Here is a 27,508-nt window from a genome sequence, read left to right as displayed (position 1 = left end):
GCAAAATACCAAGGTAAAAAATTTATCCATAATTGACTTTTGACTCTCGACTATAAACGGAAATTATAATAAAATTTTTCCCTCTTTAGACACGAGTTTTAACTCTTATCCATCATTTTCGTTCGGAAAAAAGTAGGCCAAGTGTTCTCTTGCTATACGTGTCTAGCTCTTCTTAGAAACCAAATAAGATCTGAAGCGGAGGAGGTCAGGGCTAGCAACTAAAAGAAATATTTTTTTTTTCTCTTGGAAAATATTCCCTAATTATGGTTCCTGTAATGCTGCTGCCCGATTGTTTTTTATTTATCTATTTTTTTAAAATTATGCTAATTATCCATTTTTATGTTACCGGCTGTTGACCCCATCAAAAGTGATCTTGAAAAGTTGAAGGATATTATCTTGTTACCCGCCCCATCTTGAAAGCGAATCTACAATGTATCTGGTTTTGAAGTTTGATAAAAAAAAAAAAAAAAGATAATTATTTCAAATTAAATGAGTTTTTTTACTTTTTTTTTTTATCAACTATTGGTTCATTTAAAAAGGTTCTTTTCATAGTTCGCCGGTTAGTTTTTAAATTCTGACTCAGCTCAAATTGCGTGTTTAAGAAAAAGGACACAGCTGAATTGTCGATATCACAAGACGAATTTCTTTGCNAATTATTTCAAATTAAATGAGTTTTTTTACTTTTTTTATCAACTATTGGTTCATTTAAAAAGGTTCTTTTCATAGTTCGCCGGTTAGTTTTTAAATTCTGACTCAGCTCAAATTGCGTGTTTAAGAAAAAGGACACAGCTGAATTGTCGATATCACAAGACGAATTTCTTTGCATTCATTAGTTTATTCTTTGGAAAAAGAACAATACTCATAAAAAAAGTTTGAAGAACGGAATCGAATGTTATGCCCATTTTAAATAGTTATGCCAATTTTCTTAAACACGTATTTTGAGCTTAGTCTATTTCCGAAAACGAACATTTCGATTTATGTCCAGTTTCGTGAACATGAATTTCGAGTTGTGTCCATTTTCGTAAACAAATATTTTGAGCTGCGTGCAGATTTAATTACTCATAGACGATTTGTTTTAATTTTACTATTATTTACTTTTAAACTATAGTCTCTTTGTCTTATGTGCGTCTAATTATAGGGCTAATCTAAGACATTTTTTTTTCTCAAAAGATTGTAGGCAGAAAGAACTTGAGAAAAAATATTAAATGCAATTTTTTTTATTTCACTCTCGTTTTACTTTGTATTTCACACTGATCCGCTAGAATTCTCCCCTAAATTGACTATGGTAAACGCTCTTTTGAATAATGATTTAGGGTGAAAAGGGAAAAATCTTGTTGTATCCTGTGCATGTCTGCATATATATCAGGGGTCTGTCCAGACATTTTGTGAAAGGTCCGGTTTTTGTGAAATTGTGAAAAAATTACTCACATTCTTTCAACCAGGTTTTATGAACTTGTGCAAATAGGGTCCGGTTATTGCAAAAAACTTTTTCAAGGAGTTTTTAAATTGTAAAGACATACAAGATTATGCTCAACACTGTAAAATTATAATTAAAAAAATTAAATTTTAAAAAATAAACAACAATTGCTGCTTCTAAATTAGAGATGCAACATACAAATATTTGGTATTTAGCCTATACTGCTGAACGCAGAATATTCATTTCGGACGAATAATGGAAGAATCGTCTGCCGAAGACAAAACTTAATTCGTTTACATCCATCTTTCTTGTTTTCTGCCCTGGAAAGGGTTTATTCGATTAACAAAATAATAATGAAGATAAACAAATTTGTGAAGGGTCCGATTAAAAGAAAAATCATTTTGTGAAGGGTCCGTTTTTAAGTTAAAATATTTTGTGAAGGGTCCGTTTTTATGAAAAGATATTTTGTGAAGGGTCCGTTAACGGACCCAAATTTCGTCTAAACAGACCCCTGTATATATACACACTTTTTTTCGGGAACATATTTATTCCTATTTATCCTAACTTAATAAAATTTCAACTTACCTCTCATATATATATCTACAACATATATTTATCTACAAAAAACATACATCGAGTTCCTATTATGGATCGAGTTTCAAACGGAAATTCTTATTTATATTTCAACTATCTCCTTATTGACTAATGTGATAAAAGTTGGTACACATGGACTTGTTGGAGAACAGTTAATAACGTCGATTCCGTGATAGTTGTTTTCACCCCAGAGCACCTGTGTTTGCTAGACTCAAACATTTCATCCCCAGAGCCAAGATTCCTCAACCGGAAAAGAAAAGAACGCCGGTCTCTTGTGTTCCTTCTTTTTTTTTTCTAGAATGCTTCCTTTTACGACAACTTTCGAACCGGTTCTGTTTTCTTCACAATTTGGTTTCTGTAAACTCAAGATGGGGAGGAGGGTCTTTGGAAAGGATTGGAGCAACAAATCGTGACTGCTTGGAACCTTAAAAAAAATAAAAAATGGCGTGTCGGAAGGATTTCAAAGCGAAAAAAAAATTCCGCTATATGTTCGTAAATGGTAATGGAATGACTGCGACGAAAACATAACCTATCACTATTCAAGCGTAAAATTTACTTTTTTTCCCTTCCATTCTATTCCATTTTTGTTTTAGATAATTTTTATGGCAAAAGATTGGTCGATTTCGTAGATAAATAAAAAAAAAATTTTTTTTTTTTATTATTATTTTTTTTGTTTTGTTGTAGTACCTATATTTTTTTTTCTGTTTCACATAATTCTGTGAAAACAATTGCCTAAATGGCCTAAACTAACTTTTAAAGCTAAATAATTTTTAGGTCCAAAATAGCTTTTGTAACAAAATAACTTTAACTACAAAAATAGATATTTTGAATCCAGCTCTATTTTATGTCATCGAAAGCCTTCATCATTATTTATTGTTTAAATTAAAACTGCGTTTTTATTTTATAAAAAAAAAGGTATTTATGTTTCGTTTATTATTGAAAAAAATTATTTAATTTCATTGTTCGATATTTATTACACTAAAGCTTTTAACATATATGGATGTTTTTTCCACAACTTGGAAATATTTTATTTTGTCCATATCTGCACTTACGAAACTTTCCGCACGTAACAACTTGTATTTCATATCAATAATGATTTAAAACTGATATTTCTAAGCCATTTTCGTGATTATTGAGCAGTCTTAATTCGTAATCAGCTTCCAATTTTTATAAATAATTTCACTGTCAGAAATAAAACTCGCATTTTTGACAATTTAGCTATAGTTGAGCTGTGTTTCGTTATCTTTGAGAATCACTAAATCACCTGGTTTTTTGACGAAACATGAATTTCAATTATTTGTCGATTTACACTGTGTTTCCGCTCAGAATGTTCTTGCGAGCTCTCTGTGGTCATTCCAGACCCATTTTATGGAACGGTCTTATTTTTGTGATATTGTGAATAAACCACTCTTGATTTTGTGTAAATAAAGTCTTGTTTTTATCGTGATTTAGGAAAAAAATTTACTCATAATTTTTTTAATCTAAAACTACCGTAAACTGGTTTTTATTTTTTCCCCCAAAAGCCTGTTGAATGCGTAAAAATAAGGCCCTGTTTTTGCGTTAAAAAATTTAAAGCTGTTGTAGTTTTAAATAGTGAGTTAAAGGCTTTATCGTCTTCATTTTCAAAAGAATAGTTTTGTGAGTTGTCAACTCGATATTTAAATTGAAAATTACTGTCATGTGTTCGTTTTTTAAGCGTTCTATTGTGTGACATATTTTACTATTGTATCAACATTTTATATTTTTTTCGATAACACCTAAATTAATTCTTATGTCGTATTCGTTTAGATGAATATGATATCGTGGATGAATATGAATAATTATCGAATTGGAAAGGTTAAAAATCTTCAAAATTTTAGACGACTTGCATATGTTTCGATTTAACTTATCGTTGACAATATTCAACGATCGTAAAACCATCAAATCAACCTTTAATATCACCGGCAGCAGTTGTTTAGTAAAGTATCTGTTTTATCATGCCACCTACCAATTAAGTGACCATCAAGTCCGTCAGTCTTGCATTAAAGTGTAAATTCAAACTGTACGTACTCTCCACTTTCTTACACTTGTTTACAGGTTTTACAAAAACATCAAGCATCGATTGGCAGCCATTGTTTCAACATTGTGCTATTTGTTTGACAACACCTTCAAATAAATCCTTTTGTGTTAAGGATGATTCTAAAATTCGTGGGTGAATATGAATAATTACCTAATTGGAAGGGTTAAAGAACCTTTCATTTCAGTCGACACACATATGTTTCCTTTTTAAGTTATCAACGTTGACGAAATAATATACCGCCACAATTGCAACGATATGTATTTACCATTCTTTGATGCAGCAGCTTGGTAAGGGCAAAGTATCCGTTTATAATGCCAACTACCAATTAAATGACAATCAAAGCCTCCAGTCCTGTAATAAAGTGTAAACTCAAACCTGTCCGTAGACTGCGTCATTTTCCATTGCTAAGAATTCGATCAGCCGGAACCAATGTTTCGAAACATTCAGCCCACGTGACAGTCATTGAGATTCATTATTGCGTAAGATTTGAATTGTATTCATGGGGACATGGTAGCATTCAAAAGCACTCCACCCGACCGCTTTGCGGAGAAACATTTGTGACAAATGTTAGTGTTTATGCCAGATTTTTGCGCATATTTTTTTGTGTGCATAAGTCTCTTTTTTGTAGATTATAATAATTTTAATAAGTTTAGTTTAATTGAAAATCAGCGCAAACAGTATGCATTTCTTAGGCATAATAACTATGGCAACCAATTTTCGCCTACAAATTCCCACTGTCCCATTTTAAGGACAGTTCTAAAAATGCAATGTAAGCTTGCAGAAGTTTATTTTTCGGCATAATTTAATATGGATTATTTTTAAGTATTTTTTCGAATTTTTTTATGTGTTTTATTTTTAAGTATTCGGTTGTTTGTGCAATCTTTTTTATTTTAAAATCTCACTCAATTTTTTTTTATCGCAATGTCCAAAAAAAAAAAAAAAAAANAAAAAAAAAAAAATACGCCTTAATAATTTTCTATTTATATCGAGATAATTCGTAAATTCATTCCTACGAAGACTTTTTACTATGGAATCTTTCATAATTCCATGGATTCTTCCATAATTCTTAATAATTCTTTTCAAATTAAATAAAATGTTTTCAGTTGGTGTATTTTTTAATACCCTTCTATTTAATTTCGCTACATTTTATATTAACATACAAAATATTAATTGAAAAATTTTCACTTAGGCATCGAAAGGTTAATGTTTTGCAAAGGTATGTGAGCGGTGGTCGTTTTATGCAACAGATTATATAATCTTTCGTCGATCAACCATTCGAAGCGTTTCCATAACATTTCTGAAATCAACTGAAGTCAGACTTCGAAAGAATTGGCGGGGAATTTCCTGTTATGTCCAAGTTCTATCACCATTTTTCTCATAATAGAATTTGATCGCTTAAATGAAACAAAGAAAGAGACCAATGTGGAAAAATGCTTTCGAATATTTAGAATCGACAAAACTTCAACAAATTGAAAGAAAAAAAAGGGAAAAAACATAGGTTTTTAATGCATTAGTGAAATAACTCCATGATTACATAATTTTTTTTAAGAATGAGATTGAAATTTAAGGATTAAAATTCCAAAATGCTCTCCAACACTAGTACCACGAGAACACAATGTATCGCGAAAAATACAAATAAAATTTCCTTAGAAAAAAAAATAAAAATAAACATAAGAAACAAGAAAGGAAAAGAATCAGAGGCCCGTAATCTTGATGTAAAAAAGCTCCTGCTGGCTTGCTTTAAAAAACGGACAAGGCAAAAGATTCATGGAATTAAAGGCTTATGGGCAAAACGGACACGCTCCGCAGACTGCAAACAACTCAACAAAGAAAACGGTCGTCATCTTGGGAATGCATCAGAGAGAGAAAAAATAGAGAATTTGGTATTCTCAATGTTAGCCAATAACAGTCAAAATGCACTTAGTTCTCCAAACAGTTACGTTATGATATTCTCTTCATAAAAGGGCGCCATAGATCGCTGAAAAGATGTGAAAAATTGCCTAGAGGATATAAAGGAAAGTTTTAATGACTCTCAATTCTTGATTTTTGAATTTTATTGCGCTGGTACCTTTCTTGATTGACAGTAGAATTTTTATAGCTGAAGCCATAAAATTTTCATTCCAGTTTCGAGTCTTTTTCGTAAGGTGAAATTTTAAGAAAAGTATATACATAAAAGAAATCGATATTTTTTCAACTTAAGATGCGATGACGTTGTTGAATTTTCATAGAGATATTTTCTTCCCATCAATATTTTCCTTAGTATTGTTTCCAAATGCTTCTCAAGATCAAAAGGTTTCTACAAACCTAATCAAAAATAATGTTGCAGTTAATTTTCACGGCGCGATGGTTGTGATGATCAACAGATTTTTCTGAGATTCTAGCAGAGGTGGCCAAATTGTAGCTCATACGCCAAACCAACGCCTCCTATTGCTGAAAGCCTCCTCACGGTTTTTTATAGGTAGTCCGATCAGACCACTATGAAGGTAAACCAGTTTACAAAAGAGCCATTTAATGGAAAATCTGTTAAAAATTAGAAAGTGGTAGCAAATATATGTCTAAAAATTTGTTTAATTTATGAATATGATTGGTTTGTCTTATTTACTTGCCAACCACTATAGATTCAATTCTCAAATATATATGATAAATGCCTCTCATGTGCTATTAAAATAGAATTTGGATTCATGCGCACAACTGGTTCATTTTTTAAATAATCTGCGCAGACTATTTATAAAATTCCGTGTGGAGGCTTTCTGATGAAGGAGGTGATGGCGAAACGCGACGCATTTGTTCATTACGATTGGCATTTCAGTCAGTTTTGATATTTCGGAAAGAATTTTTTCTCATTCAGTTTTTGTTGACTAAATATTATATTTTACTTCTACAGCAGTAGTTAACCATAACTTTGCCGATCGAGGACACGAGATATTATGCAGTACACAAAAGGCTAAATAATTTAACTTAAAATTGTTAAAAATGATTTGAGAGATTATGTTTTCAGTAGTTGACAGAATGTTATCTAACTTTTTTTTCCGAAAGAAAAGTGTATTTTTCTGTTGTATTGCTACTTAATTTTGAATCTATCATTTCTGAATCAATTACCGTTTTTTCCTTTTACCGTCTAATAATCGTTTTTCGTGGGTGGTCAGCGAATGTGACACTGATGAATCAGCCCCGTGTATCGTTTCTGGTTGCTTGAAATTGTCATTTTTCACTATTATTCTCCTGTTCCATTTTCCCGTTGACAGCTGCGTAATATCAGATAGGCTCTCTCTCTTTTTTAAAGGAAAAGAAAAATCTTACTAAGTATTTTGAAAGATTGTCTGCCTTCCCCCCCCCCCTTCAGAGGCCATTTATCTTGATCGATTGGCCAATTTTCGGTGAAACATTATTCCTGATATGCCTGCTCGTGGTAGAAATATCACTGGAAAGAAACCGAATAAGAAATTCGATTTGGAATCGTAATAGGAAATTGTATTACTTTCTGCTGCTATACAGTGTTGAGATACAATTTGAGAATGGTGATGCTATCTTTTCAAACCGAAGCTTCAAAGCTTTTCAAACCGTCGCTTTTATTTGTATGTATTTTTTCTTCACCGGATTTATTCCGAAATCTATATAATTTATTATAAGCGCAGATTTTTTTATTCATTTATACTATTTTAAAAGTCTTCTGCTTGGTGTCTTATTAAAAAATAAAGTCCAAATAATTTTCTTTTTTTTATTATATTGCTATTGCCTACTAAATCCATATAACTTTCTTAGTTCTAACAATTTATGTAGCAGTAATATGGCAGTAAAAAAAATTATTTGGACAAATTTTTTAATGGGACACCACCAAGCAGAAGACTTTTAAAAGATTATAAATGAATTTAAAAAAATCAGGTTTTGTAATTAATTATATCGTTTATAATAATAAATTCGAAAGCAATGTAATTTATTATAAGCGCTGATTTTTTAAAATTTATTTATAATCTTTAAAAACTCTTCTTCTTGGTGTCATATTAAAAGAAAAATTCATATAATTTTCTTTTTTAATATTGCTATATTAATACTGCATAAATTGCTAGAATAAAGAAAATTGATGGAAAATATTAGTTTTTTCCCATCAAAATAAGTACAATTCTTTTCTGCATATTTTAAAATTTTAATACTTAAAGCCTGATTGAAAGGGTGTTGAGCCCATATCCAAGGGGTCATGAGTTCGACCCCCGCCTGCCGAAAATTCCCCGTGTAGTAAATGGTGACTGGTGCACGTTAAACCTGTCGGTTTACAAAGTCCTCCATGTTCTTATAACAAATCATATCTCTGGAGGTGCTGAATTGGAGATAGATCGTTTACTTGTTCAGGTAGTAATTACGATGAATGAATGGGTCCGCCCTATAAACGGGCTGTGACAGGTGTGTGTGTGGCTGAAGTCACATTCTTAGCCATAGATGGCACCACTAAAAAAAAAGGAACGCACTGTCTGCCTTAAATTTGCTTATTTTCACCTAACAGGCTTGCTGGCATTGTCAAGTGGCATTGCAAAAATACATAATTTCTAGCCCCGTATGATTTTTATTACCTTGAGTACGAATTAAGGAAAGTATTTTCCTTTTTCGGGTTTCGTGTAGCGTTGTATCCACTTTCAGTTCTTGCATCGTTAAATTATTCGATGTTGACCATTTAATCCCCATAATTAAAAAAAGTAAATCAACCCTTTCCTGAAGATTGTTTGCTTCCAAAATGTTTAATACTAAAGAATATTTTTGTATTACTGTCTGAAGTGATTTTCTAACCACTCATGACTGAAGATATGACCTTTATATTTTTCGCTAAACAATGAAATAAAAATAAAAAATAAAGGGTCGTCATTCGAAAATTCGCTCCTCATCTTTCTGTATGAGTTTATTTGAATAAAATACCTCGTTGAAGTTACGAATCACGGGTTGACGATTTATGAAAGCTGCTGTTGACCGCGTTTTTTGGTGTCGTTGGTCGTGTCGCCAAACCTTCCCTTCTGTCATCTCGCACCAGTGATCGAGTCCTATTGTTTTCCATGGACTGCAAGGGCATTTATCGCATTTTTATTCCATTTTTCATTTCACTTCGTGTACAAACATGCCGCTCGAAAGTGATTATTTAACTTTAGAGAATAGGGCCTTCCGCTCCATTTTCGGAAACCTGAACATAGACTAACTTTATTGAGTTTGTTTTTGTAGGATTCAACAATAATTTTTTTAACAGCGAACTCATTTAGCTTGTTTTATTTATACAAAATTATTAGTTAACCTTTATAAAGGGCTCCGTTTGGCAAAGGTGATTGAGTTCGCGAAATATTATGTGTTCAATAATTACTTAGAACATATAATATAATTTTTCCAATTTTATATAATCGTGATTGTAATTAATAGGCTTTTAGCTTTGAGATTGAATGTTTATTTTTTTTTTCTTTGATCATGTTCCGTACTGAAAAATATATGTCAACATTGCATGCAAATACAAGATATGAGCTTCATTGGATAAATGTGGATAGTTTTAATGACTAGACTCGCCAAGAGTCGCCAAATGTTGATTTTGATTTTCTTTCTATTTCTGTAAAAGTAAATGGTTTGTTAAAGGAAAAAAAAGGCATATTATATATAGGTACATACTAGTAAAACAAATACTATGTACAAAAATGAATTACGGGTAAAGATACAGTAAGTAAAAAATTAGTTGAAGTTAGTTTTACGGTTATTTAGCTCGATTCTGATTCCCACGACAACGATTTCTACACCTCTCAGACGGCGCATGCGCTAAGGGTCAACTGCCGAATCCGATATTATTGGGCTAGCTCCTCTAAACCAAATATGCGTTTCATTTGGAGCTCGTTTAATTTTTTAGGGAAGGAATTATTCGGGAATATAATAAAAATATGCCCATCCCTTTAATTTGCTTCTAAAATACAAATACAAGAAAATCAGAGCAATTCTGTCGATTGCAGCATAATCAATGTGGAGCAGCGAAGCGGTGACTTTGTAAAGGAGGAAAACAATGTGAATCTGCGAAGAGGGGATTTCATGTAGGCGAGCGTCAGCGCGTCGCTGCTGGCGGCTAGTCAACCTTGTAAATATAGCATGCGAATTCAAAGTCTGAGCTTTATCGGATATAAAAAAATTTGAATTTTAAATTTCCAAATACGAAGTTTCCTTTTAATTTCTATAAAAAATAAACGGTTTGTTTAAAAAAATAAAAATTAGAACAGTTATTAAGAAAGGGTAAAATTTGCTGCATAACTCTGAGTACTTATAAAGCACTATTATTATTATTAATAATAACTAGTGATTAGATTAATAACTAGTAATTACTTTTTCTTCTTGTATATTTTCTTTTCCCTGAATGTCTTAGAAATACTTGATACGTTTTACATTGTAATTTCAGCCCACGTTCATTTTTGTCTCCATGGTTACTAAAACCCTTTTAGTTTTGACGTCTATCTTAAAATTGTACTAATTTTAATAAAAATACCTCGTAATAGGCATGCGTCAATAGATGTAATTCACAATTATATTTGCTGCCTCTTTGTATTTTGGGTTTGAGGTTTTAATAAATCCAATTTTATTTGTCAGCGTTCGTATTTACGATTAAAAATCTTCACAGCCCGCTGTTGGCTCATTAAATTCTATGCATCACCCGATGTATTAATAAACTATATTTTACGTAAGTGAACCTGCATGAGGTAAAAGAGGTTACATTCTTATTTTTTTTAAAATTTTTATATTTATCATGCGAAATGTTGACTAAGCAACAAAAAATATATTAATTGTAGTAACTAAGTAATTGGCAGTTTAGTTTTCTTAATTATTTTATTGCAAAAAAAAGAATGTACATTATTGAAAAATTCCGGATAAAATTACAGTAAAAAGTAGCAGCATTCAAGGTGCAGGTACCTTTCATTGTAAAATCAATTTTTACCGGAACATGTTACTGAACAAAAAATCTGATATATCGTAATTTTTCCAGTAATAATTACCGTAAACTCACTAAATCACTCTAATTAAATGAATATTACTGTGAAAATTACGATATAATATTTTAAGGTAAAATTGGAATTTACGGATGACGCTCTCAAATTGCCGGTACTTTATACCGTTATTTGAGCCGGAATTTTCACAGTGTACTAAAAGGATGGAAATAGTTTAGTTTTATGTCTTCCTGTTTTTTAAGAATATTTAATTTTCAAATATAGAGAAAAAGTGAACATTATTCTATTTTTATAATTTAACATTTATCATAATTTAAATTAAAAAGAAAGAAATGTTATAAAATTAAAGACCGAGGAGCATGTTAGAAATATCATTGTTGCTCCAATTTCCATCTCAAAAAGAGGCCTTTTGGTACGTCATAACTTGTTACAATATTGCTCCAGTTTAATCTATAGTCTATCTATGGAAAGAACTCCATTGCCATTCGTCTGGAATAATAGCGGTGACCATGGTTACGAGGATTAACTATTTCATGTAGGGATGTTGGGTCAATATTTTAGATAGGGTTTGGTTCGGGTCAACGAGAGAAATGCAGTCAGGGGAGAAAGAAGCTCCCCCCCTCTTTGATATGCACTATTTCTTGTTTTCGTTGCAGCAAACTGCCTTAGACTTAGTGGCGAGGGGAGTTTTTTCTAAGGACAAGCTATAACTGTGCTCCAAGCTTAACCTAACTAACTACACTTAACCCAACTAGCTTAACTTGACTCACTTCTCCAGTTAACTATTCCAAATTAAACATTTTTTTAAAAAAATAAATCCAAATTTATTTCAAGCATTTTTGTGCCCAAGAAGCACTTCTAATTTTAAAAACAGCAAATTTGTAGTCATGGTTTTATTTCTATCATTGCTAAATTCATATGTATTGAAAGAAAAAAAAAGAAGAAAAAAAAAACTTCTTCCAAGTCTATAATTTTAAGTAGAATAAACGATATTTTTGTATATTGCTGCTAAAATGTAAACCTCTTGCCTCAAAATCAATAGAAATTGCTTTTTCTTGTCGTTTCTGAATTTGTTTCTAATAACATTATTGAAATATTTTTGGACTAATTTGTATCTGATGTTTCTCAGTGGCACTAATTAAAAATTTCATGATATCAGAATTAAAATTTTTGATTTACCAAAAAAAAAAAAAAAAAAAAAAAAAAAAAAAAAAAAAAAAAAAAAAAAAAAAAAAAAANAAAAAAAAAAAAAAAAAATAGAAGAAGAAGAAGAAGAAATGATAGCTTCGAATTATCGTAGTTTTCCGGATGTCTGTCAATACTGATTCGTAGACAAAAAAAGAAAGGCAAGCGATAGGCATCTTAGCTACGAAATCCATAAGTAATCCATTTCGTCTAGGAGGGTGGGTAAAAACTCACGTGAATGCGAAAGAAATTCCCACGAAAATGATCAAACGATATTTGCTGAGGAGAGATCTTAGTCAGATAAAAAAAAAAAAAGCAGTAGAACTCAGAAGATGATTTACGTTCGTTAAATAAAATAAACTCGTCTCACATTCACGTGATCTTTATTATTATTATTATTTTTTTAATACTCCTTGGGAGAAAGCTAGTTCACTTAAAAATGTAGTAATAAATAATATAATTTTATGTAGTGAAATAATAAAAACGGAAATGATTTACTTACATTGACAAAAAAAAAAGAAAAAGAAAACTAGTTTCACGTTTATGGTCTTAAAATAATATTATTTTTAAAAAAAATAGTTTATTAGCAACGAAATTCATTTAAATAAAACAACAACTTAAACTTTAAAATTTAATTTAAAAAAAAACTAGCTACACATTTACGGACTTGAAATAATATTATTATTAAAAATCTAACTTAAAAAAAGCGAAATTCATTTAAATAAATAAAATAAAAACTTAAACAATGTAATTTAAAAATACGTTTTGTCATGTAGTAATAAAAATAGCAGATAGTTGAGAAGGATTCACCAACTTTAAGTAAAACAAACTAAACTTATATTATATTATATATTTCTTATATTATATTATATATTTCTTATATTATATTACAAAATTTCTTATATTACTTGAATTACTTTATTTTGCATATATAAAAAATCAACATTGGTCCAAATATCTCCCCAATAGTAAAAAATAAGAACAACAAAGTTTTAAAAAGAATTTACATTATTTAATTGAAATAAGTTCCGCATTTACGTTTTAAAAGTAATATTAAGAGCTGAAGAATAAAATAAAATAATAAAACAAGAAAAACTCAGAAAAGTATTTAGATACTTTAAATAATGTAAACTAGTGTCATATCTCTCTATATAATAAAATTACAGTTGCCTTACATTGTAGTCAGACTGTTTTATCACGTGATCAATAAATTTAACTAAATAGTCTGGCACCGTTTTCCATTGTTGTCGGTGTGTTTTTATTGGCCGGAAAATTACATGGTAAAATCCACTTTTACCTCATTGACTTTCTTATTTTTTGTTTGTCATCAGCATAAAATTAATAAAAGTCATTAAGTTATTGTTTTCCTATAAAATAATTTTTATCCCTTATTATTTTTTAAATTTAAAGCATTTACTAGTAATATTTATTTTTCTTATTCTACTATTAGATTTTTGATTTTGATTCTTTTTTCTAAATTAAGAGTTTAAAATTAAGATAGTTGTAATTCCATGATTTTACCTTATTACGCTACATTTTAGTATGAACTTATTACCCGTTATGCAATTGTTATTTTTTTTGGTGCAAGTTACTCTAATATACTGGTATAAATTACAGTGAAAGATATTCGTTAAATGAATAGAGAATTTAACACGTGCGCCAATTGTGTAATCAGACTGTTTGTTTAGCGAAAATATTAAGTTTTGTATTTTTTTACTAAATGTGTGGTAATAAGAACTGCAATTTTGAGAACCAGACTTTCCGGTAAACCGTTACTGTATGAACGGAAAAAATTTCCGAATGAATGGTTTAAATAATGTATATTTTGGTTTTATTACCTTAAATATGTTTTTTTTTTGCCAGAAATGTCTACGATGCTGTACGGTAATTTACTAGTATTTTTCCTTCGTGTAGATTTTACTTAGGTGACTTTTTCTATAACTAAGTGAAATTATTTTCTGAAAATAGTGATGAAATTATTTTTTTGACATTATTGTTTAATAGTCTGAAGAAGTTCTTTTCCTTTTATCACCAAAAGTACTAAAAACAGAAATAATTTTTAGACTCTGTAATGCAATTTTAAAAGTCTGAAATAAACCGGTTTTCAACCTAATACAGAAAGAAAAAAAAAGGAAAACATAAGACGAAGAAACAGTTATTTTCTGTATGTCAGAAATAATTAATTATATAATAGTTAGATGAATGTTTTCAACTTATATATTCTAACTAAAACTAAAGTAGCTGTATCATTAATAAAATAGTGTTGCATTGCACATTTATTATAATACTAATAACATGGCTAATTATTATTATGGCCAAAAATAAATCACTTTTGGCTCTGTTGAAAAAAGAAATTGTCCGGACGTGATGAAATGTATTAGCTGTATAGAGAATTTAGTAATGCATAATGAGGTATGGAAGGGATAGTTTAAAGCGAGTATAAAAATAAAACAGCAATCATAAAAACTTTTAACGAACAAAAACAGGTTTCTGGCAATTTATCCTGTCCCACTGCTTATTAATATAGATTTTTGTCTGGTTGTTTCATTTTGTAAGAGTTAAATACATTATCTTAACTAGAGTGTCAGAAATACAGTCAGTATAATATCTTGAAATACCTTGTATACATTTTTTTTTATTTGAATTATTAAAAAATTCCTTATACTCCAAAAAGTATAACAAGAGGCTTACAGATGTACGTGGACAAAGTGCAATTGTAAATTAAAAATAACAGAACAAAAAAGCATAAGTTGTAAGCAAAATTGTGTAAAATATTTAGGTTTTCATTTAACAAACAAGGCTAAAACAGGTGGCCAAGAAATACCTGAGTGTCACAGTTCCTTTTTTAAGCTTTCTCTTTGACTTGAATATAAATTAAAATAAAATATAATGACACTTTCAACATCCTGACCACAAGAAAAAAAATTATAATTCACTAAATTAAACATAAATTAAAGTAGCTGTTAAAATTTCCATGCCCTGTAAGAATCTGTGTTAATTTAATGTCAGTAAAAAATTTCATACACTTTCCTACATAGTTGGAAAATTTTTTTAATCCACATAGCTTATGGTGAAGCTAAGGATTCAGTTTTCCTGTCCAAAACAGTTTTTTCAGTATTTCCAGCGTGACAGCGGGGCTGACATCGGAAGACCAATATCAATGCATGTCGCGTCTTTGGCCAACTGGTCAGTTCTATCATTGCCAAGATCACCACTATGGCCCCGAACATAAGAAAAATGGACTTCAGCAATACAATTTAGAGCGTACGTACAGCGTATTAACGGGAAAACTTTGTTAAAAAGGAAAAAGTCATTCAAAAATGGAAAATAATAGTCACTCATAAATCTATGTGGTTTGCTTTAAATTAAGTATAAGTATATTTAACGTGATCTAATACTAGAACAAAATTCAAATTAAGAATTGTTCTAGAGTTTGCGGGACAAATTAGGAAAAAAAATGAAGAATAAGAAGGAAACAACTGGTATAAATATTAGATTGAATATTTTTTTTTTCTTTGCCCATTTGTTCTTGGGACGGTTTTTTTTTCTTCTAATCCATACAAATCTTAAGAGTAAAGATTGGATTTAAACTTACAATTACAATTGTTTAAAATTCTATACGATTTTTATGTATAATATTGTTGATAAGTATTATATTCTGATTTGATCTAATTGAATATTTGCTTATAAATCTGATTTAATATCTTTACTCTGATATGCATGATTTTATAATTTCGCTCAATAGAATAAGCTAGTAGTAAAATTAATGTAAGAATTAGTGGTTTAATTTATTTATTTTTTAAAGCCTCCTTTAATATTAGGCCTTTTCGACTATTATTAAATAAAATAATAAATATTTACTGAAAGCTATTTTTTGCATGGAATTAATTTTCTTTGGATAAATGAATTGTATAATTGTGTGCAAAAATTTTTTGATTAGCTTAAAAAGTTCTCGAGATATGGCGAAATACAGAAAAAGTTAAATTAATATTAAGGGGACCGAACTTTGGATCGCTCTCCTGACCAAACTATTAGGACCCTGTTTTCTAGATTGCGGCTACTCTCTACATTTTGGGAGTCAGAAATCCGAAAAAGAGAGGGTTTATTCAGAGAAAGCATGTTTGTGTGTCTGATTTCATGTCTTAAAATATCGTGTGTACTAATTAATTACTATATTTGAAGTCACTCTCTCGAACCATTAAGATAGAGTCCTAGATTCTGAATATCCGATGATTGGAATAAAAATTATCCAGGAAGGTCTATTTATTTATATTTTTTACGTACTGTACATAATTTACTGTACTTGAAGTATTGTTACTGGATATAAAAACGGAATTCATTGATTGAATTCATTCGCTGGAAAAACTAAATTATTTCATCCTTCGCCTCTTCTTCAAAAAGGGTTGAAATAGATAGTTCTCTAAGAAAATATATAAGCTGTATATCAGCAAAATTTTGATTTAAAATCGATGCTTTAATTTTGAAGTATATCACCTTATTCAAGTTTCGTTTTGACCAAAAATCAAAATCTTGTAAACTAAAAACTGGATTTATTTACTCTGTGCATTAAGGGAAATCTTTTGAGAACACGAAATGCATAAAATATGTTATTCTCTTAAAACTGTCTACCGGCAGTATTTTCATTGAAAATCGATGCTTTAAATCATTTTGGTATTTATTCTTAAATACAAATTACTTTCAGACTAAAAATCAGAATCTTGTAAAATTTGTGACTAAAAACTGGATTTATTTATACCATGTATAATTAAAGAAAAGGTTTTGAGTATGAAATTCTTAAAATATATAATTGTCTTAAAGTTGTCTATCAGCAGAATTTTGATTGACAATCAATGCTTTAATAATTTTCGAATTTTTGTTTAATACAAATTACTCTCAGACCTAAAATCAAATTCTTGTAAAATATATAACTTGAAGTTCGAGTTGTTTGTTATATTTTATTATTTATCTAATTCAATACAATAAAGTAATGTCGTTTGTAATTACTAGCGTTTATAATTCTTTGTTCAATTCAAAATTAAATAAATAATTTAGTCTTGAAACTAGAATCACTTGGTTTTGATTTGAATTTTAAACTTTTTAAATGAAGTATTATGTTATTTAAATGTTTTTTCCCCCTTAATTTATAAATGCATAAAGTGCGCAATAAGTTTTATGAGTAACAACTATTTTTTAACTACCTAGAGGTAATGATTTCAAGCCAAAGAAAAACAAATAAATCTGGTCTGGTACTCTGGAATAGCTATGCAAATAGTAAGTCGTTTTTAATTATTCTTCCATTTATAATTATTGTTCTCGAAATAAATTGTGTTTATTATGGCTAAATATTTGAAAATTAGGATTTTCATGTATTTTTTTTATTTAATGATTAGTTTTTATTGCTATTAAATTTATCAACAATTGTTTTGTTGATTTGATTACATTATTGAGCTCTTTTATTGCTTTTAGAAAAAAATTATTACATCGAGTTCTGAATGAGGTTATTTAAATTGCTTATGAAAACATACAAAAGAACTATTTACAATTTTTTTTTCCAAACTGATTATTTATTTCTAGAAAAAGTTATAAATAAAGTATAAAATTACATGAATATTTTTAATTTGTAAATGTATTAGATTATTTTGAAAACTTCTAAATTTGAAAGAAACTAATTAACCTTTTACAAGTTATTATTTTGAAATTCGGTAAAGCATTTTTAAACGGCATTAGTTATAACCACTGATATCCGTTCAAAATACTAAAAAATAATAAAAAGAGAGATTCAGAATGCTCAGTTCGTAATTCAATTTCACCTTATTTATTATTTTCCTTATCAATTATTTATTATTGCTAATAAATAAATACATAAATAAAATAAAATAATAAATAAATAAATAAAAATTTAAAATATTAGTATTTTTTTGTAAATTTAATATTAGTTATGTCGATTATTAAATTTTTTAAGAACGCTAGGGAATAATGATAATAACGAAAGGTAATGTTAATTTTTTATTTGAAATTTTTCCCCTCATTTTTAATTTATCTGGTAATTTTTAGTTATAACAACTGAAATTCTTTCAAAATCTTGAGAAATAATAATAAAAGTGAATGGAGCTTCAGAATACTCAATTCGTAATTCAATTTCACCTTATTTATTATTTTCCTTATCAATTATTAATTATTACAAATGAATAAATAATTAAAATAAATAAAAATAAAAATAATAAAAATTAAATAAATAAATGAAATAATTAAAAGAAATTAAAAGAGAAAAGTAAATAATAATAAAAAAATTTTTTTTTTTTAATTTTTTGTAAATTGAATATTAGTTATGTCGATTATTAAATTCTTTAAGAAGGCTACGGAATAATGATAATAACTAAGTACAATAATAATACAATGTTACTTCAGAATACTCATTTCTTAATGCAATTTCATTTAGTTGAGTACTTGCTCGATTTTTGGCAATATTCTATTTGATCGCTCTTAAGCTATCAATGATTAATTTATAGAGACCAATCATTCGATTCTAAATGATAAACTGATGACCTATTGCTCGTCAATTACGACATCGCTATCAAACTATCAATAGTATCGTATATTTCATGAGAATAATTTTTATCTATCAAAAATTAAAGTAAAAAAAAAAAAAATAAACATGTTTACATGGATTGTAACTTTTAAAGACAAAATTTATGCTGCTCTTTTTAAATAACCCTTAGCTCTCCATTTCATTAATCATTATTGAGTTTATTTATTTATTTAAATATTCCTAACAAAACTTGAATTTATATAGCATCATTAGTATCGTTTACCTATGCCTCAGAATTGTATTAGTTGCCTTATTAATATTAGCGTGTCCAAATTTAATAATTTTTTACGAAAACTGACGAAATTTTAGGTAACCTTTATTTTACATAAGAAAATTTATATAAATTAATGAGAAATGTTTGAAATCTTATTAATATTTTAATAAATACAACGCAATTTGATAACCAAACGAAAAGAAATTGTTGGGAAAATATACTGTGAATAAAAAAGTATTGTCAAAACTACCACAATATGGTAAAGCTTACCGTGTTTCTGGATCTCTGGGGACACTAAAAAGCTCCGTAAATATTACCGAAGTGATTTGATAAAATTAACAATAAAATATGGATTAATGATGTGTGATAAAATTTGGTAATTTTATTATGATAACTTAGAGCATAGCATTAAAACAATTTTTTCCGTTTTAGTTTTTTTACTAAATGTGTGGTAATAAGAACCATAATTTTTAATACCAGAATTTTCAGTAAACCGTGACGGAAAAAGTACCGAATGAATAGTTCAAATACCGTATATTTCGGTTTTATTAACCACATTTTTTTAAACCAAAAATGTCATTACCATACAGTACGGTAATTTTACTAGAATTTTTTTCTCCGTATTTATCTTTCAGGATTAAAGATAAAATTTCTCTCCATGTTTTTTTTATTTCATAGTTATATGAACAGTCATTTGAAATAATGTCAAGTTTCAAATTCGTTTCTAATATATTGCATTTGTACGGTAATAAATACGTAATTTTGCTAGAATTTTTTCTCCGTACGTCCGTATTTATCTTTGAGGAGTAAAGATAAAACTTTTTTCTATGTTTTTTATTGCATTGCAATGTAAACAGTCATTTGAAATGATGTCAAGTTCCAAATTATGGTTCCAGTATATTACATTTGTTGTAAGAGTTTCGTCGTAAAACTTTCTCAAATTTTTAATATTTTACTATATTTTTTCATACAACAATGTGTTCAAGTTCATATTTCAACAATGATTAATGATTTGTGGAAAAATATTTTCACCACAATAGTATATTAATGAATTTATGCGTCATTAATCATTATGCTTTGTTTTTAAAATTATATGAGTTTTTGACTTTCTATTATTTTTCTGTAGAGTATTTTTAAAAAGAATAAAAATCCATTAATAACTATCAATAGCTGGAACAGAAATAACTGCTGCTAATTGACTTTGCATAAATCGTATTTTCAGTGTTCTTATGTCACGCAATTGGTTTTATTTAAAACGTAAAAATTATGGTCAATGGTAAATGTGTTCACTAAGTAGAACTCAATTAATTAATTTCAATTAAATTGTATTCAATTAATTTTACGTTATGTTTTATTTATTTTGAGTGGTATTGAAATAATTTCGAAGAATATAATTTTTATTGAATTAATAAAATTTTTAAAACCAAATTTTTATCTGTATAATTTTACAATTTTGAATTATTAAAAATGAAATTTTAATGAATGTAGTTTTAAACTCAATTTATATTGTTAAAAATATTTTACAAAAATAATTTTCAATCTATTTAACTAATTTTGAACTAGTTGAATCAAAACTACTAGTTTTTAATCAAGTTAGTTAATTTTGAATTTATAAATTGAGCTTTAACTATTAGGAGTATGTTTCAGTATTACATAAATTAGAAAGCTGTAAATTCTGTTAAAATGAAACATTGACATATTGTTATGATATATTTTTTTTTGTATCTATATAAAAGAGCTGAAACATATGTTTGATTAGACAAATGATGAAAACAACAAAATTATATGTTATTTTTGTTGTTTTTCTATTTTTTAATTTTCTTTTTTTTTATCATTTTGACCATTATTTTGAAATATAGCCTACAAATCTGCTTAAAAAATGAATTTTCTCAACTGAAAGAATAACTTCTGTCTTAGAAATCAGAACGCCTTGAATTATGAACATTTATTGTTTCCCAATACAAATTGGACGTTTAAAATAAAAGACCTCATTTAAACTTTTCGTTGCCCAGCAATAATTCTCAGCCTCGTCTTATAAAGTCTCGTTATACTTAATTTGTCAACTAGGAAGTCGTAACCGTAGCTAAAGTGTTATAGTTATTCTTATGACCACACCCTGAATTGCGATTATTTCGTTTAGCTTTTATCATTCTAAGCGCTCAGTAACACAACATTAATAAGCATTGTGCTAACATGCGTGTCTCGAAATATTGGGTTTATGCTAATTTTGTATGCTGCTTATATAGCGATTCGGCAATATCCGTAATTATTTTTCTAGATTTAATTTATAAATTCAATGCTGTGTCATTTTTGTTGTTCACTTAAGGTTCTCTGTGGAATGTATTTACCATCATGTCTATTGTAATTCTTTTAATAGAGATGGAAAAAAAAACCTTTTTTTGGAAACTAACTAAACAGTTCTTTGCTTGACTTAATGTCTATTTGAGTAAATATTTATAAAAATAGATCTTGCATAAAATAGTTATTCAAAATGTAAATGGTTTGGTCATTTATAAAAATAGATCTTGTATAAAATAGTTATACAAAATGTAAATGGTTTGGTCATGTTTCTACATAAACCTGAGAAATTTAAAGCAAAACAAGTATTTGATTGGAACCCTCAGGGCAATAGAAAAAGAGGAAGACCTAAAAATTCTTGGCTCAGGACGATTTTAAACAAATTGAAAACAATGGGTAAAACGTGAAGAGAGGTAAAATAACTAGCCACAAATGAAGAATAGATTGAAAGCTATGATAGAAGCCCTATGGTCCAATTTGGAGTGAAGAGGAATATGTATGTATAAAACAGTTAATAAATTATTGGCTCGTTTTTTTTGTTGTCTATTAACGTGAAGTGTTTGTATCTGGTCTCCCACAAATGACAAACGATTTAGAAAATCAATTTAAAAAAAGGAAAAAGGTTGAAATGTACGTTTTGCTGCCTGCTGCTTAAGAAACTAAAGGGTTTTGGTCTCAACAATTTTCATAATCTCTCTCTTAGTTTGTCACCAGATGATGCTTCTGATTGAGGTAAAATATAAAACAATGAATTTAATATAAGCACCATTTACAGCGCAGCGTTGAGCAATTTGTGAACTAAAGTGATAGATACCCGTACAAACATTTAAGTTAGAATGGTCTGATTTGCAGCTAGAAATTTTTTTTTCTCCAGCCTACTGTACTGTAAAAATTTGGGATTCAATTACTGTAAAAACTACTGGTACCCCGTGTGCCGCATTCGTAAAATTCCTTCTTACTATAAAGATTTTATACCGTAACTTTTATAATATTTATTTAACTACAGCGAATCAGTGATTTTACAGTCTTATTTATTTACAGTGATTCAGTGATTTTACAGTAAATATTGTTTTAAGAATAACGATATAACAGTTTTTTGCTCCGTATTTTACGCTAAAAATAGTTTTTTACGGTAAAAATTCCTGCACTCAGGATGCCAGTATTTTTTTACCGGGATTCGATTTGGAATTTTTTTACAGTGTGTGCAGCTATTTTACGAATTTTGAAGCTTTGCGAAAATGAAAGCCTTGTTTCTTCAGCTGAAGTATATTTTTGTCTTCATCTGTTTTTCTTTTATTGACATTTCTAATTAATTTTATTTATTTAACTTATTAGTTTTTATAAATTTATTAATTAAATTAACACAATCAATCAGTTATTAAATTTTTGGTTTAAAAAAATCAAATATATATTTTTTAATTTAAGAAAACCAATATATATGGTTTAAACTATTCATTTTGTAATTCTTTTGTTCATATGGTTACAGTTCATTGGAAAATTTTGGTTTTCAAAATTATAACTCTTATAACCACACGTTTATTAAAAACTACAATACTGTAAAATAAATGTAACCAAATAAATGGTTTTTATCGAGTAATCGGTTTTATCTCTATATAGTCATGCACTAAGGTATCATGATAAAATTACAAAATTTTACCACTTTTACCTAATTTTATCACGTATTATGAAACCAAATTAATTGATTTTTGTAAAACCCTTGATTTTACAAAAGTCCTTACCGATGCGCTTAAATAAAAATAACCGAGCTTTTTGGTGGTACATAGAGCCAAGAAACACTGTATTGATTTTTTTTTTCGGAAAATTTCAGAAAATAAGTTGATTTACAACTTCATTTTCCGTTTTAAGATTTGATTTATTAATTTTTTTAATCACTCTCTAGTTTTTTTTTTCTTTCTGTAGATACTTTTTTAAAAATTTAAACAAATGCGTATAAGAAGGAAGTAATTTAAGAATATTGGCTATAAATTGCTTTCTAGGCATAAAAATTGATAATATATCAAAATTTGCTTTTGAATTTAAAATGTATGCAACAAAAAAAGTTGTTTTTATTATCCAGGCTCAATGACCGTATAGTATTCATTGAGTTCGGTTATTCTTTCCCATTACTAAACATTTGCTAGAATCTATTCATTCTTCGTTTTTGAAAAATATTTTCTTTTTTTGTTCTTAATTTATATACGTTATTTATTGCAGCTAATATGCTATGGCTGGCTAATATGCTATCACTGGCTTGTATTGAGTTTATTATGAATTGAAAATCTAAACTATTGCTATTTTTTATGTTTATTATTTGGGGAAAATAGTTATTTTGGCGATAAATATTATGCTGTATAAAAGATATAAAATTTTCTTTTTCTTGAGAGAAAAATGGGTCAATGGAATACATGTTGTTATATACTGATGGAATAAATAATTTTGCTGTTTAAGGCTTAGAAAATAAATTCTGATTCTTTATTGTGATTGTTATAAAACTATGGATCTTTGGACCAGTATTGTATGAGCTAAAATTACTTTTATAAGGATTATATATTTTATGTTTTCCGTTGGTCTATTTTTGTTTTAAATTATGTTGTAATTATAGTTTAGGTTCTGGTTTTATAATGTATTTGCTTTGGAGATTTACTTTGTAATTTTAAAAATTACGGCATCATTGATTAAGGGGTATTGAACGCTTACCGTGACAAACAAAACGTAAAACGTTTTCAACAATTTATAAGTAATTGTAATTTTCATTTATTTTACTAAAAGCAATGAAATCTCTCATTTCTTTGCTGTGAATAAAAAGTAAACCTTCGGAATTTGTTGTGTTTTTTTCGACGTTTTTTTAAATTCTGTTTAATAAAATTTATTCCAGAGAAGTAAAAATTTACAAATTTATTAATTTTAGTGTATATTTAAATTACAGTGCTAGTAATTCATTATTCATTTAGAATTTTTTTCTTTAAATTATGTTAGTCTAATTTACTATTATATCTACAACTTACAAAAAAAATCTTATTTTGTACCTTTCTGTGTATACAGGAATGTTAAGTAAATAAACACTGAATGGCTTTTTATGTTATGTTTTTATGTTATATTTTATGTTATATTGTTATTTTTATGCCATACTCTAAAGTACCTGAATAATAAAATCTTTAAATCTTGTCAAATTATATTATGGTGGAAAATTTTCAAACATATAGCATAAAAAACTTATTAACTTCAATTACAGAAATTACTAAAATATTTTTCTAAATTCCGAAGAAAAAAAATTTTAGATTTTGCTTTTTTTAAATTCTATTATAAATTCGATTTAATACTGTGATGCATTATTTCCTTTGACCTCTGAAAACAATACGTTAGATCAAGATTTTTTTATTTTGTGGAAATCTACGCGGTGGAAAAAATTCTGGTAAAATTACCAATTTCATTTCTGGAAAGAAAAAAAAACATTACTTTTGATATTGAAAACAAAAACATACGGTATTTAAACCATTCATTTGGTAATGGTTTATTGGAAAATTCGGTTTTCAAAATTATATTTCTTATTACGCACGCTTAGTAAAAAATACATAGTTGAAAAGTGATTTTAACCTGATAAATGGTTTTTATGCCACGCTCTAAAGTATCATGATAAAATTCTCAAATTTTACCACATTTACCAAATTTTCTCACATAAAAATTACCAAGTTTTTTGGTGTTCCTATAAAGCCAAAAACACGGTAAATTTAACCATATTCTGGTTGTTTTAACCATATTTTTTTCTCAGTATACTAACAGGAATTTTAGATTTCGCTATTTATACACAAGCGTAATAGGCAAATCCCATAATATTAAGTATACTTAAAACTATACACAAGAAGTTATGTATTTAAAAGTTATGTAGAATAACAAGCTTTATATATTTGTAACAAATATTCATTTATAATGAATAAAACTAACGGAAAATTCAAATTAAAGTAAAAAAGATTGGCTAAATGTGAAGTCATTAAAATTTTGCAGCACTATCTCAATTATTTTTCATACATACATTCGTATTTTGCGTATATTTTTAATTTCGTCTACTGTCTTTTTTTCTTCTTACTTGATGACTGGATTGTTTCTTTATATTTATAGAGAATGTCGAATAAAAAAACAGTCTATGACGTCAAAAATTTCAAAAATCTATTATAATTAATCTAAAAGGCATTTATTGTGCAGCACACCCCTGGGGCAACCTAAATCGTTCTTGTACTTATTTCTACTCTCAATTGAGAATATTTAGTTTTTTTTTTATTTTCCTCCTCAGACAAACATCATCATTATAATAATTAAATTTATATCTGAAACAATTTCTTTCCTTATTTAGCATAGACCCAAGTCTTAATAAGCCAAGTCATCAAAAGACGATATGATATTTTTGAAATTTCCGAATACTTATCTAAATTACCAGAAGAAACTCAATTTATCCCCAGGTAAACCCGCTCCCCTAATATCGGGCCTCAGCCTCTTCGAATTACCGGTTCCGGGAACTTAATCATACATATATGCCTTGCAAATCATCATATGTGGTAAGAAAAATGAAACCAACTCATTTCCACCCACAATTTCTGGCCACATGTGTTCCGCCTCTTTTTTTCTTTACATAGAAATTTTTCTTCCTACTTTCGATATCACTTGTTAAGACTCTTGCCTAGACACCTGCTGACTAGGTCTATAGACCCGGGAGGCATAGACTTTTCAAAAAAAAAAAATGATTTTTTTTTTTTTTTAACGCTGTATGTGTATTTTTATTTTGCAATATACTTTTTTTTTTATTCTGCTGATTATGGAATCTCTTTGATTGTGTCAAGTGGTTGACGAAGGCTCTCTTGACGGGTGTGGTCATTTCCACCGGTGCTAATGCCTGCCGCCCTCTCTCTTAGCACTTCCTTCATCTTATCTTGAATGAATTTTTTTTTATATATTTTTTTTATTGTATTAATTATCGTCGGAGAAAATATTAGACACACTCAGTTCACCAGAGTGTACACTGAACACCGCCCGTACTATGTATTTTTAGAATTTTTTATCAAAAATAAAGTCATTAAAGGCTGGCTACATTTTATGTGTCTTGAAATGATTAAAAAGAAAAAAATACTAAAAGTGTTACCAGAATATTAAAAATCATTCTTAAAAAAATAATTATAAAATCTGAATAAAATGACAAATTTTTTTATTTATTTATGTATAGATAATTTTATTTGTTTTTTTGTAAATAATTATTTTCTTGAAATTTCAGAGATACATAATCCACTACTGATATACGGAGTGTGCTCTGAACACCGCTCTTACTATGTGGTTTTAGAATTCTTTATCAAAAATAAAGTCATTAAAGGCTGCATTTTAGGTGTCTCGAAATGATAAAAAAAATTACGAAAAATGTCGCGAAAACCTTAGAAATTATTATTAAAAAAAATAAATAAAAAGAAACATATGTATAAGTGATTCAATATGTTTTAAAATACAGATAATAAATTTGTTGTTTAGGGTATGTATTTTCTGTACATAAATTTTTTTAAATTAAGATACTTGTTTGACACGCGCATAAAAATTGTGAAATAACAATCAAGTGCAAAATTAAGTTCATCTACCTACAATTTTCTTAAACCCATCGCAGGCAGATGAACTCTTCTTATACACTGTTCACTTCCCGTTGTCGGAAATGAAAATACCACTAGAAATTTACCCACCTGTTTTGCGTCAATTTTAGATGCACATTTGTCTAAAATTATCTATCATAGGTAAAATATGCGTTACTAATAAAACGATTCGGGAATTAGTTCGATTGTAATGGCGTGTAGATAGCAGGATTTGATAATTTTTTTTTTTTTTTTTTAAGTTTTGGCCTTCCAAGCTTATGGCCATATGATTTACTTTTAAAAGTCTGTTTGATTGCAAATTTCATTAGTTTTTACATTTAAACTGCTATTTATTTTTGCGCCTCTTAATAATCGACTTTTTGAAGTAAATTTTTATGATTTTAAGTTCTTGCTTTTTTTAAATAAGCAAAAAGGTTTATATTTAACATTTTGCATTTTAACTCAAAATCGTGGAACTTTTTATTTTTTAAAAAAATGCAGTGCTTTGCATTATGAGTAGGGAGTGTTTGTAAAAATATTCGTAAGAATTATGCCGTATTGAAAACCTGAAAATTTGAATTTTCATTTAGTTGCCAATGGCCGGT

The 27,508-nt window shown here is 28.2% G+C and overlaps 1 protein-coding gene across 1 annotated transcript in view; it reads left to right on the top strand.

The window, feature by feature from the left end:
• The window catches only part of LOC107446121 (nuclear receptor coactivator 2), a 103,131-nt gene that overhangs the window by 15,338 nt on the left and 60,285 nt on the right, over window positions 1-27,508 (top strand). Inside the window, exon 2 of the mRNA XM_071183896.1 lies at window positions 17,405-17,473. The gene's annotated coding sequence lies outside the window, so the exon portion shown is untranslated. The remainder of the gene's footprint in view (window positions 1-17,404; window positions 17,474-27,508) is intronic.

The sequence above is a fragment of the Parasteatoda tepidariorum genome, chromosome 8 (assembly GCF_043381705.1).
Source record: "Parasteatoda tepidariorum isolate YZ-2023 chromosome 8, CAS_Ptep_4.0, whole genome shotgun sequence".
Classification (NCBI taxonomy): domain Eukaryota; kingdom Metazoa; phylum Arthropoda; class Arachnida; order Araneae; family Theridiidae; genus Parasteatoda; species Parasteatoda tepidariorum.
This window is presented reverse-complemented; position numbering and strand designations above follow the sequence as displayed.